This window comes from Haliotis cracherodii, unplaced genomic scaffold, assembly GCF_022045235.1.
Source record: "Haliotis cracherodii isolate W230 unplaced genomic scaffold, xgHalCrac1.p SCAF_10, whole genome shotgun sequence".
NCBI classification, from domain to species: domain Eukaryota; kingdom Metazoa; phylum Mollusca; class Gastropoda; order Lepetellida; family Haliotidae; genus Haliotis; species Haliotis cracherodii.
Genome location: NW_027266265.1, coordinates 24,934,575 through 24,950,194, shown reverse-complemented (window position 1 = coordinate 24,950,194; position 15,620 = coordinate 24,934,575). Strand labels below are relative to the sequence as shown.

At 40.1% G+C, this 15,620-nt stretch overlaps 1 pseudogene; it reads left to right on the top strand.

Annotated features, from left to right (window-relative positions):
• The first annotated feature begins 14,801 nt into the window (after positions 1–14,801).
• On the top strand, positions 14,802–15,378 carry LOC139453665 (uncharacterized; annotated as a pseudogene).
• The last annotated feature ends 242 nt before the right edge of the window (positions 15,379–15,620 follow it).

Below are 15,620 nucleotides of genomic sequence, written 5' to 3'. Positions count from 1 at the left end.
GTTCAACTACTGTAGAGGTAAACAGTACAAGTGTTGATGGCCAGCAGTGTTGACTGTATAAGAAGAATCCTTGGAAGATTGGAAGGTCAGCAGTGTTCAACGATTGTACTGGTAAACCAAGAAGTTTGTGTGAACATTTGATATCGTGATCCAGTATTGTGATCTTGATCTTGTGTTGTGCTAATGTGAGATAATGGCATCACAAGACGATAGTGTTCATGTTTGTAACGTCCCTGATGGACAGAACGTTGAGAAAAACTTTCACTCTGAGAATCCTTTGGATGGTGATTATGACAATTTACATTTGGTCAAAACTGGTTTTGATAGATTTAATGATTTGTTATTCTCTTACAGAACATGTGTAGATATTTCTTGCAGTGAACTTGAGGAAGATGAGAAAACTAGTGTCATGAAGAGAGCCGAGGAGAAACTTTGTTCTTTCCTGAACTTTAGAGACACAATGATGAGTTGGATTCAGTTTGTTGAAAAAAAATGACAAATGAAGTTGAAGATGATTCTGTATCAAAGAACAGTTCAGTAAGATTTAATACGTCAAAGCATTCTCTGAATCAAGATCATCACGTAGCTCTTCAATCAAATCTTTACATATTCATGAAATGGCAAAACTTGCTGAGCTTCATGCAGAGAAGTCCATGTTCAGAGCACAGATGAAGGTGAAAGAACTTCAATTAGACATCAAGATCGCCAAGTCAACAGCCAGGGAAAAGGTGTTTGCTCAGATAGAAGGTCAACGAACCAATGAAGAGATAAAACATATCAAAATGGAGCACGGTGAGACAAAGCAAACTTCGTTCTTCTCTAGTCCTTTGCCTCAATCTGGTAACAATTTTCCACCAGTGAATAGTGTTAGTGTTGATCAAACAGTATCAGAGTCTGGGCATTGTAGTCAGTCAAGTTATCCTGTGCTCAATCCTTCTGCAACTGTATTTGTCCCTTCAGGTCAGAATCAACAAAGTAATTACCAACAGAAATATTTTGTCCCACCTGTTAGTCAGTCTTCAATGTTTGGGAATGTTGTTGTAGAAACTCAGAAGCAAATGGTCAACGCTATGTTTCTCCCCAAACCAGAGTTATCCAAGTTCAGTGGAGATCCTACCGAGTTTTCAGCATTTCTGATGGCATTTGATGCTCGGATCATCCCATACACAGCAAGTGATGCAGACAGATTGTATTACCTGGACCAGCAACTGCACGGTGAGCCAAAAGAACTTATTTCTGGTTGCATTCACATGGATACCTCTGTTAGTTACACAGTTGCAAGAGACATGGTGTAAGGAGTATGGTGATCCATATAAAGTTTCTTCTGCATACATGAACAAAGTTTGCTCTTGGCCTAATTTGAGGAATGATGATCATAAAGGCTTGAAACAGTTGTCGGTTCATCTCATCTGAAGACACTAATCGTAAGGATAAGCATCCTGATAAGAACAAGTCTCATTCAACTACTTTTGCAACTCAAGTTACTACTGACACAACTAAACGCAGTTCTGTCCGATGTTATTTCTGTAAGCAATCACATGACCTAGATGACTGTAAGACATTTCTACAGAAATCCTTAGATGAAAGGCGGGCATATATAAAAGAAACCAGCAGGTGCTTCAGTTGCTATGGCTTGAAACACACATCCAAGGGTTGAAGAAGAAGAGGACTTGTAAGTATTGCAGTAAGCTTCACCCAACTGCTCTGCATGATAGTAACTTTCAGCCAATCAGGAGGCAGCAACTCTCTGACTCAACAGAAGAGAAGATCGGTTATGACACTTCTGTAAAACAGGTAACTACAGGTGCTACATTCTGTGGTTCTCAACGTTCCAATGTGTCTTACAACATCCTGCAGCCTATTCTTCCGGTTAAAGTGAGACAGAAAGGAAGTGACAAGGTTGTTACAACGTATGCTGTGTTGGATAATGGCAGCACAGGATGCTTCATTACTGAAGACCTTAAGGACAAAGTCTCTGCCAGTTCTACCCCGACAACATTGAAGTTGCAAACGATGAGTGGAATTGATTTTATCAGTACGCAAGTGGTATGTGATCTTGTTATCTCTGACCTTGCTGACAACCATTCTCTAAGTTTGCCACGCACATTTTGTAAGGAAATCATGCCTGTTGACCACAATCACATTCCTAAATCTGAACTGTTGATGAAAATTCCACATCTTAAGGATGTTTCGAATATGCTGCCACGATACCTACCGGATCTTGATATCGGACTTCTCATTGGAATTAACTGAGCAGCCGCTCTTCGACCACTGGAAGTTATTCATTATATTAATGATGTTCTTCTCCAAGGCCCGGACTTAGCAAACTCTCTCATAGGTGTTTTGACTCGAGTTCGATCAGATCAAGTTGCTTTTATGGGAGATGTGGAATCGATTTTCCATCAGGTGAAAGTTCCTCAGAAGCATCAGGACTATTTACGTTATCTATGGTGGCCTGATGGTGACGTCCACAATGAACTGAAAGAGTACCGCATGACAGCGCACACCTTTGGAACCGTTTCTTCTCCAACGATTGCAAATTATGCTTTGAGAAGTACTGCAAGTAAAGCAAGAGGCAAATATGATGACAACGTTGCACAAACCATTGAAAGGAACTTCTATGTGGACGATTGTTTGAAGTCTGTAGAAAACGATGAAATAGCAACTGATTTGATTAGAAACCTGAGACAGCCATGTGCAGATGGTGGTTTCAATCTAACAAAGTTTACAAGCAACAGCAAAGCAGTGTTATTTACAATTCCCCGTTCAAAGGAAATACAAGCTGTTGATCTTAGCTATGATGTTGTTCCAATGGAAAGAGCACTGGGCACTGGGCACCTCGGATAGTTTAAGTATATAGTTTTAAGTATATGGTGGACCTGCCTGAAAAAATATTCACTAGAAGAGGAATTCTGTCCATGGTATCATAACTATATGACCCCCTTGGGCTTGTATCCCCTGTGTTGATACTTCAAGATCTGTGCAAGGACAAATCTCTTGACAGGGATGAGGATGTCGGACCTGAATACACGTGCCGTTGGTTGGAAAGGCTTCAGGATATGGAATTGCTCAATTGTTTGACAGTAAGAAGATGTCTGGAACCTCCATTCTTTGGCAAAGTTGCTACTCTGCAGCTTCATATATTTTCAGATGCTAGTACTACAGGCTATGGTTGTTCTGCCTACATCAGATTATTCAATGTCAATTGAAGCATTCACAATTCTCTACTTCTTGGAAAAGCTAGACTAGCTCCCTTGAAACATCAGACAATTCCACGATTAGAGTTGACAGCAGCTGGGAGAAGGAATATCTCTGTTCACTGCAACACAGACAGAAATGGCACACTCCACATCGCAACTTTCAGTATAATGATGTTGTACTTATCAAAGATGACAATTTCCCCAGAAGTGCCTGGTCCATGGCTCGTGTCAGTAAAACTGAACCTGACAGTGCTGGCAAAGTGAGAAGTGTGGTACTCAAGACAAAAGACTCGGAACTTCGAAGGCCAATTCACAAACTTGTCCTGCTTGTCCCAGCTGATGCTGAATAGTTATGTACTGCAGTTGAATATCATGGTTACATCTTACATTTCCTTTATCTGTTAAACACATTAAGTGTATTTAAAGGGCTGAGTGTGAATATGCCAAGGTGAAAGTTATTTCTATTGATTAGGTTTATGATATTAATTTGTTCAGGATCTTTCATGCTTCTCTGTGGTCCAGAGGATAAAGATGTAGACTTCTTTTCCAACAAGGATGCTGGTTGTGAGTTCAAACCCAAGTTTCAGTAATGAGTTTTTTGTATAATCTGAAATGTATATTGAAGCCTCAGTTTCACTTCTTCCTGTCATGTGATCAGGTGTGAGCACACAATCCCCATGCATTAGATGTACATGTGCTGTGTGATCCTCCATGTTGCCTGCCGATTGTCACAGTCTGTATGAAAGTATGTTGGAGCACAAATGTAAGTTTTCTTTTTGTATTTCTGACATATATTGTGATGATAGGTAAATGCATTTATATGCTGTTGTACTTCTTAAGTTGAAAAAGTGAAATTAATGCATACATTTTAAGAAATGTCAAAAACATGTTTATATAGAAAGTTAAGGTCTAAATGTCACAAACTAAATTTCTTTTACTTTGAATTGTAGTTTTCTAAACCTCATCACCTCGTCACCTCGTCACTTCGTCACTGGAGGCATCATTTCAATGTTAACAGTTCATGATGCAAACGAAACTTTCAGTGTGAAACGTTTAACGATATGACACTGACAATAAATTCCCTGTGATGCGAGCGTTTCAGAGTTTTCGTGTTCTTGCATCTACAGTCCCAAACATCATACAGTAATTAGGTTCCAATAAAAAATGCCTCATTAACAGAGTAGCGGCCAACCCTTAAAAAGAGTGAGTGAGTTTGGTTTAACGTCGCTTTTAACAGTATTCCAGTTATATCGCGGCGTGTCAGCTTAATGTGGGAGGAAAGCCCGAAGTGATGCAGGTCTCAGATGTCTACCACTTCGGTGAAACCCACGAGCACGGGTATGGTGCTGAAAACCTAGAAACATAATCGGGGCGAACTGGGATTGGAACCCACAATCATAGGTTTCTGGCATCGAAATCGCCTTAGATGACTGGGCCACCCGTCATGTGTGTGATATCTCAAAATCTGCCCGTCATGTCATGTCGTGTGATATCTCAAAATCTGCCCGTCATGTCATGTCGTGTGATATCTCAAAATCTGCCCGTCATGTCATGTCGTGTGATATCTCAAAATCTGCCCGGAGGCTTTAGTAACTTACAAAAAATCCACAATTAATGTAGGTATAACATAATGTCTGAAAATTTAGTAAACGTAATGTCTGAAAATTTAGTAACCGCGAGCACGTGCTTGGCACCAAGGTAGACCGGCATGGCGGTGCTGAATTGTGAGGAGTGGACGTCTGATTGGTCTTCTTGTTCTCAATACTGCAGAATTTAGGCGTCGTCTGATGGTACTGATGGACACTCTGTGCAAGTAGACTTTGGGCTTCGCCTGGCTTGGCGTACGAGAGCACGATCTTCCCTGTCATTGTTTTTTTCCGGGACGTCCAGATCTCGGTGCATCTTCACTTCACCGGAAGCAGTATGCTTATGTATTAGGCTGCTGATGACGGTGTGATTAATGCTCAGTTGTGCTCCAATAACACGACATGACATACCAGTCTTGTGCATACCAATAATTTGCCATCTTTGGTTCAGAGGCACTGGACGCTTGGGCATTTCACTGGTTGGTCAAAATAAAGCTGAACTTATGCCTAATACCAAATTTTAGCTGTGTCTGCCAACATAACATACGCCTAAAGAGGCTATGTGCATACTGCATTTTTAGCAAACCGACCCCCGGTAGAAGCATGCTCAACGCAAGCATGCACGTGCAGCTCAGAACAGGGTGTGTTTGTGATATTATGTTCACAGATGGTGTAGTATATAAAATATGTACTTGTAGTGTAAAAAAACGAAAATTATATTTTTTACTTTTACTTTAAAATGTGTGGTGCGATATTTATGACGAGGTGTATATTTAAAAAAATACTATGTCAAAACTAACATCCCTGTACACCAATTCGTTTCATTTGATCACATTATTCGTTTAAGTATCTTACAAATATGAGTTTGAGAAATTTGACTCATCCAATGTGGCTGACAAAATGACCTGCAAGATGGCCGCCAATACACGAACATGACAATATTTCGTCTTCACTCAGGAATGTATGAGAAATTTAAATGTAACAATTTTGGTTTCGTCCAGGAACTCCATCTATCGTGTTATTGTCATATATAAGATAATTATCGCCTATGTTATGTACTATAATTGCTGATCATATTGACTTACTTGAAGCTCTTATATGCAACTGCTTCAATATTGTCAGTAACAAATCCATTATTTTTACTGAAAATGAGTCTCAGTCGCCACTGCCACTGTCACTCAAGCCTTTGGGTTCATATGACATATGATCTGTCACTGCAGATGAGTTATATATCAGCAGTCATATTGTCCTCTGAAACATGGCTATCAACATGTGGTGCCATATTCAGCAGCCATATTGTCCTCTGAAACATGGCTATCAACATGTGGTGCTTGAAAGCATCTTCCACAGGTGGAACATTGTAGCTGCCTTGTCATTGTTTGGAGGCCTGGACATAGCCTTGGTCACCCAGGGTGTACTAAAGTATGGCAGGAGGACGAATGCTCCAGCAGAGTTTAGGGACATTTCTAGGGGGCTCAATCCAAACTGACAACTTCTTCAACATTTCAACATGTGTCAGCAATGTCGAGAAAGCTGTCTTCTTTGAATTTATAACCAGATATCATCATAAGAATATCATTTTTCACAATGTTCTTCTAGATCACAATTACCAGCGTGCAACTGCCTTTCACGATTCACTTACATATAAATAACAGAGAATATGAAAATATGAAGCAGAAAACATATATATTGAACTGTAAGAACAACAAAAGTAATGAGATAACACAGGTGGAAACTTCACAAGGGAAGCCAACAGTTAATTGGCGCTAATAGGGGATTAGCAATGGACAAATGGAACTAACACTTAGCAGTGTCCATTGCAAATCACCTATCAGCGCCAGTTAACTGTTGGCTTCCCTTGTTTCCACCTTTGTTATCTTATTACTTTTGTTCTTCTTAAAGTTCAACAGGTCCATATATGTTTTCTGCTTCATAGCATTACTTCACCTGATGAAAGAGTAAGTCTATTCTCTGAAATGTAGTAATAATAAAGAAGTTATTTCCTTATACCTTCATGTGTCTTGAGATTGAGTCCACAGTATCATCTGCTTGTCTATTTTGAGGGGAAGCAGTTATTTCGATCTTGTGCACATTTTTTGTTTGTTTCTCGTATATTCTATAGGTCTTTACTAAGCATACCCAGGACCAGTAGTGATAGTTGTATGTGCATTTGTAGCGTTTTTTAAATACTATACTGAACCGCAAAAGAAACGTCGCCCCATGTAACATTGCAAGAAAAGTTGTCATTTAAATATCTAGGAAATTTTTGTCAAAGTTTCTAAAATTTAACATTACCTTGTCCGGAAAAAATGAAATCTGATAATAAAAAAACAAAGCAGATGACAATAAATCCGATCGCCCAAACGCACCACGGCAACGGCCATTGTAACCCGATGCACGTGGGTTCCGTGCAAACTGAAATGCACATGTGTAACAGCGGTACTCTGGTCCTCTCAAAGATAAGAGAGTACTAGTTGGGTTCAAGGGATTTATTTTCAATGGGCGTAGAGAACTACACGGTAATCCGGATCTGCCCTAAAACATACATATCATTATAAAGACACTATATAACAACAATACTAATTATACATTTAAATCTATAATTCCTTACTTTTGGCATATATATATATTAACAAATCCTTCCAGATAAAACAAATTACACTCTATATATATACAGTTAATAATGCATAATTAATAAAACATAAATAGCATACCTCGTCTCAGGGACGCAGGCTGGAAACTCTCTTATAGAGATGTGCAGTGAAATAGCCCTGCACAAATAAGTATACTACATATAAATATATTACATAGCCACAGTTACACTAGCATGTATGGAATACAAGCATTATAAATTCTACAAAATACTATACATATATACATGATACATATACATATGTCACTTCTAACCAATTTAAACCTATTATATATATAAATGTACATTTGGCTATTACCTCAGTCAAATACACAGTTAAGTTGAATTAAGAATACATTACAATGTCATAATACAATGCTAGCTAAAATACTATATCTAACAACAATGATTAAAATACATAACCTAAGCTTCCAGATAAATAAAGTAATAATTAAATGAACTTACCCTATATGATTCAGTGCAGAGAACGTGTTGAGAAAATATGTCCTGACTGAACAGTAGAAGTGTGATCAGTGTCCCCACATAATTGCAGAGAACATGCAACAAAGCTAGATCACAAAGAGCACCTAATCACAGGCCAAGCCTGTGACCGACCCATTGACAATAGCCAAGAAAGAAATGGCTGAACTACCCAAGCTATATACAGAACTAGCTTACCTGTGAATTAGTAGATTTGTGCAAGTGCTGAAGTTAACACAAGTATTTAGTAAAATAAATGTTAAATATTTAGGTTAGCTTATTAATTTAATTCATGTTTGGTTACTATGATGATACTTTAAAATCTAACAATATTCTATTTACAAGCATACTGCTACACATGCGTTCCCCCATTTCTTGCCCTATAAAAATCCACCCAGACGGGATAAAATTCATTCGTTATTGAATTGCTACCACATGCCAAGATTGACAAGAAATCAGCGACACCAAGCCCTTGGACGACTGCAAGCTGGACAAACCGCCCGGCAAGTAGCCAATGCGTTTCAAGTCAACGTAAGGACCATATACCGGCTCCAGCAATGGTACCAGACCATCAACACTACAGATGACCGACCACGTAGTGGAAGACCAAGGGTCACCACCCGACATCAGAATCATCAGATTGTGCGAAAGAATCTACAAGATAGCTTTGTTACTGCTGCGGAAACTGCTCGACAGACCATGGGGACACACCAGCGACACATTAGTGCGTCACCGTGCGTCGACGATTGACGCGCAGACACCCCCACTGTCACAGGCCACAGACAACACAGCACCAGCATTGACGCCACCAGCAGTGGAGAAGAGTCTTCTCAGACGAGAGCCGTTTACTGTATCTCAACAGAAGATGGCAGAGAAAGAGTCTGGCGACGCCGTGGGGAACATTATTCGGATGTTTGTGTTGTTGGTAGAGACTCTTGGGTGGTCTGAGCATCATGGTGTGGGGTGGAATTGGTCTTGCACAGAGGGTCGGCGCTGTGGTCTTCCAGAACATCGGTCCAGGGAGAGGCAATGGTGTCACAGCAGCTCGGTACTTTGATCAAGTCTTGAACCCAAGCCATACCTCATTTGGCACGTCGCCGCAGCCACGAGTTTCAGCATGATAACGCCCGTGCCCACACTGCGAGATTGCAAACGATGATAGGTATGTGTTGTATAAATCTTTTATTAATGAAATTAGCAATGTGAATAAACAATGGACATTTTGACAAACTATTGTTTTTAAATCATAAAAGTTATGTAGGATATGAACACTGTCATCTCATCATAAGACGTGTCGGCTCATTTTTAGATATATCAAATGGTTTAGTTGATAAAACTAATAATTCATAACTGTTCGTTTTCCAATAAATGGTTAATGAAAATGGAGCACAATTCACCATATTTTGGCTTATTTTTACTAATAACTCAATTTGTGAGAGGCTTTAATTAAAAAAAGGATAATAATTCAAGTCTACTGTGTGTAAACTATCACATAAATTATAAAAATAGGGACTCAATGCATACACTACCTTTTTCGAGGACTTTTGATTTTCTCTATTTTTTCAACAGTAGAGTGCATAATGACATTAAAACAGTATCTGCCACAAAACATTTGGCCACAACCACCATTTTCTAGTCTGTTGGATACAAAACGTTAAGGGAAACCTAAGTTTGCTTTGTTCTACTATGGGGAGGGAAATGTCGGCAGTTTGAGAGTCTGGTCACTACTTTATAATATACTCTTCAAAAAAAGAAACTTGACATAGATGTAAAACCACTTTTTGCCAAATATCTAAAATAATTACATTAAATGAGAACCAAATAAGTCAAACAGAAACATGATGTCTATAATTCGCGAAAACACATGCAAAGCACATAAACGTAGCGTTCGGGGATCAATTTGACAGCTTCATCCAAACGCAACCGCCTGTAAAAAAACGTGCATCACAGGATCCTGCATTTAGGCATGCAGGCCCCCCTGCTGAATTGGTATAAAAATCCACATCAACGGCTGTTCATACAGTCCTTATAACAGCAGTAGAGGCGGTGACAGAATGCCAAGACTGAATGCAGCTCAACGGAACAACGCCATTGGGAGATTACAAGCTGGAGAAACTCAGCAAAAAGTGGCCTGGCACTTTGGCGTTTCCAGACAGACAATCTCCGCACTGTCGACCCGATACAACAACACCAACAGAGTTGACGACAGACCAAGGTCAGGAAGACAAAGGGTGACAACCAAAGCACAAGATCGATACATCCGGCTGCGACACCTCCGAGACCGCACTACCACAGCCACGTCTACAACCACACAGATCCCTGGGGTACGCATAATATCAGATCAAACGGTACGCAACAGACTGAGGGAGGCTGGACTTTTTGCACGAAGACCTGTTCGACGTCATGTATTGACCCCACGTCATCTGGCGGACCGTCTGCTTTGGTGCCAACAGAGGGTTAGATGGGCACGTGCAAGGTGGAAAAATGTACTGTTTACTGACGAGTCCCGTTTCCTACTCACACGTGCTGATGGGCGCGCACGTGTCTACAGACGTCGGGGTGAACGTTACGCCCCCAACTGTGTGCAGCAGGTTGTCCCATTTGGCGGCTGGAGTGTCATGGTATGGGCCGGAATTCATCACGGTGGTAGGACGCCTCTCGTGCATGTGGCAGGTGCATTGACAGGTGTGCGTTACAGAGACTTGATCCTACAGCCTTACGTTCTTCCTCACGTCAACGTTTATGGCGGACAGTTCCAGCAGGACAACGCTAGACCGCATATTGCATGTTTGTCAGGACTTCTTACACCACAACAACATCCAGACATTACCTTGGCCAGCCCGGTCACCAGATTTGTCCCCGATTGAGCATCTGTGGGACGAGTTGGATCGACGCGTTCGCAGAAGGAATCCACCGCCCCAAACACTTCCGGCGCTTCTTGATGCGCTTCAGCATGAATGGCAGCACATCCAACAGCGTGTTTTTGACAACTTGATTGCATCCATGGGTCGTCGGTGTCAAGCGGTGATTGATGCACGTGGTTGGCACAACCGATACTGACATTTTCTGTACCCCTGTGACATTAACTGTATCGTGTACGTGTGTCTGTTTAGGTGACACGATTAATGTTGTGAACATTGTGTACATTGATCTTCAAACAATTATGGTTTCTGTGTCCTATTTTGAAACAATCGCATTATATTACATTTTGAAAGTCAGTGTCAAGTTTCTTTTTTTTGAAGAGTATATAATCACTGGAAGTTGTAGTACAGACAGTTCAATCACATTGCGCCTACATCCCAATTTGCCTAGGGAAATTGATGAACCATTATTGTTTTATATTTTTTTAATAGCTGTAGCCGAATGATGTCAGACTTGTACTTTTGCAGATTCCTGTATAAAATGTAAGTAACTAAAACACTGAGTAGAGGAATCAAATATGTATTATGTATAAACACTAACGACAAAATAACATAGAACCAATCACATCAATTAAATATTTTTAAGATCAGTGCAATTGAAGTTCTAATCCATTGTTGTTCAAAGAAGCCAGTTCTTAAGCTGAGCGTAAATGTTAACACATATGACTGTTTAAACTGTATTTTCTTTTAGAGATCTCCATAAGGCTGGTCACCTTATCAAATTTGGACAATATCTTTCTATGATTTGCCTGTGGTTAAGATGGAATGTAAAAGTATTGCCAAAACTATGGTTATATTTGTCATTATGTTATATAATAAATATAATACATCCATGACTTTCAATATGTGTTATGGTTTTATTTCATCTCATAGACGTTTCCCATTGTGCCACTGCCTACATTGTTTCGTTGTCTCAGTATGGACAAGTTTATCTTATATCACAGGTGAAACAGGTAACAGTCATGTTTACTCGAACATCACTTTCTGAGCATCAGACCGTATCATGTCATGATTTTACTGTAGGCACATTGGGAAGACGCCTTACAGACGTTTAATGCCAAATCACACAACTTTTTCAATGACAATTACATTTTTAAGAAATTTTACAAGGGTGATACGACTTTTATCTCTAACTGGTGAGTTTTTATACCTCTACACACGTCCGTGTATCGAATAACCAATCCGTGTGAATATCTCAAGGCTTGTGACGTTCTGATCATTCCGACATGCGTGAAGTTTTGAATGACAGTGAATTTGTGAAATCGGTTATGGCGAGCAATACGATCAAAAAGACAACACAAGAAGAGAAAGGTGAACGGAAAAGAGCAGAAATAAAGAAAGCTGTGATTTGGAGAAGCCTAGGGGTAAATACCCAGGTTTGGTCATAGCAACTCTGGATTCTTTGGAACCAAAAACTGAACTTATGGAGGCTGAATCTAAAGACTCTCGTAAATACAGGGATATTTATATTGAACATTGCACAACGCCCGAGGAGAGAATGAATAACACTAACCTCAGAACATTGATCAGAGAAATAGGGAAAGATAGCCTTTACACAGTTAATCGTAAAGAATACATCACAAAACGCAACACAACGACGACACGCCCGTAGGGAGTCTGGCTTGGTTTATGGAATGTTGGCGGGTGGTCTCTTAAAGATGTAAATAATAGTCAATTTAGGTTGAATGTTACAAAATTTTATGATTATGACATTATTTGTGTGTGTGAAACATTTTAAAGAAAAAGTGAAAAAATCGATTTGGAAGATTATGCCTGGTTTGGAAATAACAGGACCAGTTTACAATCAAACGCAAGGCGAGGGTCTGGGGGAGTGGGGATATGTGTAAAGAAGTATATTACACCGAACTATAAGGTCGAGGTTCTGGGCAGTGATCATGAAGGTGTTCTCTGGCTGTTGGTTGACAGTGAACAAGCAGACGACAGTTTATGTTTAGGAGTGGCATACCTTCCTCCCATTGGCTCGACAAGATCATGTGACCAGGAAGGATTATTTGATACACCGATTGAACAGATATATGAATACCAGGAATTGGGTAAAATAGTCTTAGCTGGAGACTTTAATGTACGAATCGGAGAAGAGTCAGATTTTATAGAAGGTGTAGATAATGTTAAGGCCAGAGATATGTTGGATGAATGTACAAATGCAGCAGGATACATGTTATTGAACTTCCTTAATGACTGCAATATGTGTTTGGTGAATTGAAGTGTGGGGCATAACAAGTATACTTCAGTATCTCAAAGGGGCAAAGCAGTTGTGGATTATTTCATTGTCTCACAGGAGCAGATGACTGATGTATCTGACTTTAACGTGCATTTAATGTCTGATGGTATAAACTGTACAGATCAGACTGGAAGTAGAACGTTCCAGATCATTCGTTGCTTGATATAACAATAAATGTGCTAAATAGTAAACTTAGAATCAAGGGACAACATTGTTACACATGGCACAAAATACCCTGTGACATGTCACCCAGAAACTTTCTTGAACGACGCCAGTTCGTTGAAATTACTGGAAGAGGTATATAATTTCTTTCGTTTGAGGGACGAATTAGAACGAAATTTTTTTCTCCTAACGTCGGAAAGCACAACAAAGGGAGGTAACCTGGTTTCATAATGGGTATACCAGTTTGCCTTAGAATTTAAGAAATACGACTACGCGGCGGAGCTTGTTGAGACGGAAAAAACTCGGATCGAGCAGAGAAACAAACTTATTAAGATTGGCGATACGTCGGAGGGTGGATGGGAGACTGTAAAAAATTATGTTGCACGAGATGTGGCGTCCGAAAATTACAAGAGCAGAAAATAAAGCTGTCAAGAAAATCAAGTCCAAGATGGGGTGTTCTGCACTCAGTCCGTACTATAGACCACGTGGTGGTCGTGCTCCTAGTGCTACTGTCTCTTCTGCAGACCCAGCGGCAGTCGACAGCTTCTCCATGTTCAATCAGCCCTTTCGGAGGAACTCATCAAGTGGAGCGTGCTTTTCATGTGGGGGATTTGGCCATTTCAGACGTCAATGTCCGATGTCCGGAGAACAACAACCCGCTCAGACTACAGGACGAGGAGGAGGATCTGCCCATTAATAAAGAAACTGACTCACAAGTTAAGTATGACGTAGGTCATAGTGATAATCATGTGTTACTGACTGATGATTATTTTAATATGAACAGGGCCATGCAGAAATCATTGTGAAGAATAGGCTAAAACAAAACATTGCTTTTTGGCGTCGAATCGGAAGTTCAGACTACGTCACTGAATGCATTTACCATGAGTTGGTCTGAAGGCAACAATTGGATAGTGCCACCTGTTTATTTGGTATCTAGGTCATTACGGCATTTGAGAATGTGTCAAGGCAGGGCTACGTTGATAGTTCCTGTTTGGTATTCAGCTACTTTTTGGCCATTCTGTCCTAGGGGAGAGTTTGTTTCACAGGTGAAGGAAGTGGTTTATCTGCCTACTTACAAAGATGCATATGTCCCAAGCAGACAAAGCAATGGTCTGTTTGGTGTTTATGATTTAAATTTTAACATGATGGCGATTCGGGTTTAGTTTTGAATTTCCTGTTACAGGTGTTTTTGATCATGTGTTTGGTGACGAGATAGCAGAGCTACCGCCGAGTGTGACGGAATTAGCCAAAGCAATACCGGGACTGCTTAACCATGCCAGAGCGACTTCCACGTGCAGAAAGTACAAGTATGGTTACCGTGCTTGGAGAAAGTGGGCTGTTTCTAACGGTATGCCTGATGCCTTGCTATCAGTTATACAGCGGTCGGGTTCTTTTTCGCCCGTGCAGTCAGCGTTTTATAGTATTTGACACTTTCATGTTATTGTTGGTTTACCCACTCCCACTGACAACAAATTGGTGATAAATTTGTTGGAGGCGGCCAAACGGAAGTTAGTTAAACCCGTTAAAAAGAAAGAGCCTATTACGGTTGAAGTACTTGAAAGGATGTTTGATTGCAAAATGCAAAACCAAAATGTATATAATTTGTGAACTGTGTGTATGTGTTTGCTTGCATTCGCAGTTTTTATGCGGTCTGCTGAGTTGCTTAATATTAAGCATGGTGATTTGTTTTTTTAATTCTCATATGACTGTATTTATAGAAAGGTCCCAGACCGATGTATACAGAGATGGAGCTTGGTTGATTATTGGTAGAACAGGGACAAAGATGAGTCCTGTGAAGTGTATGTAATGTTTCTTAAAATCTGGATTAAAGGAAGAAACTAATTCTGAAACTTATCTTTTCAGAAATCTGTCCAAGACCAGTGATGGCTATATATTTAGAGCCGAAAACAAACCGATGTCTTATACTCGGTTGAGGGAATTATTTATTGAAGCCTTTAAGCCTTATGTACCTGACATAAAATGCTACGGTTTGCATAGTTTGAGGTCAGGTGGAGCAACAGTGGCAGCCAATAGAGGTATCCCTGATAGAATGTTTAAACGACATGGTCGCTGGAGGAGCGAGAGTGCCAAAGATGGCTATGTTAAGGACAGCATCGAAAATAGATTAAAAGTGTCTCTTTCTATGGGGCTTTGAATTGCCAGTTCTTTGTTTCCTCAGTCAGTGCACCGTACAGTATCCCAATATGTTGTAGTTGTGTATTTTGTTGTGTTAAGGGGGAGGAGGAGAAATATAATTTCTTTCGTTTGAGGGACTAATTAGAACGAAATTATTTTCTCCTAACGTTGGAAAGCACAACAAAGGGAGGTAACCTGGTTTCGTAATGGGTATATAAGTAAAGGCGGGAAGTTGAAACTTCATTCTCAGGTGCGGTTCAG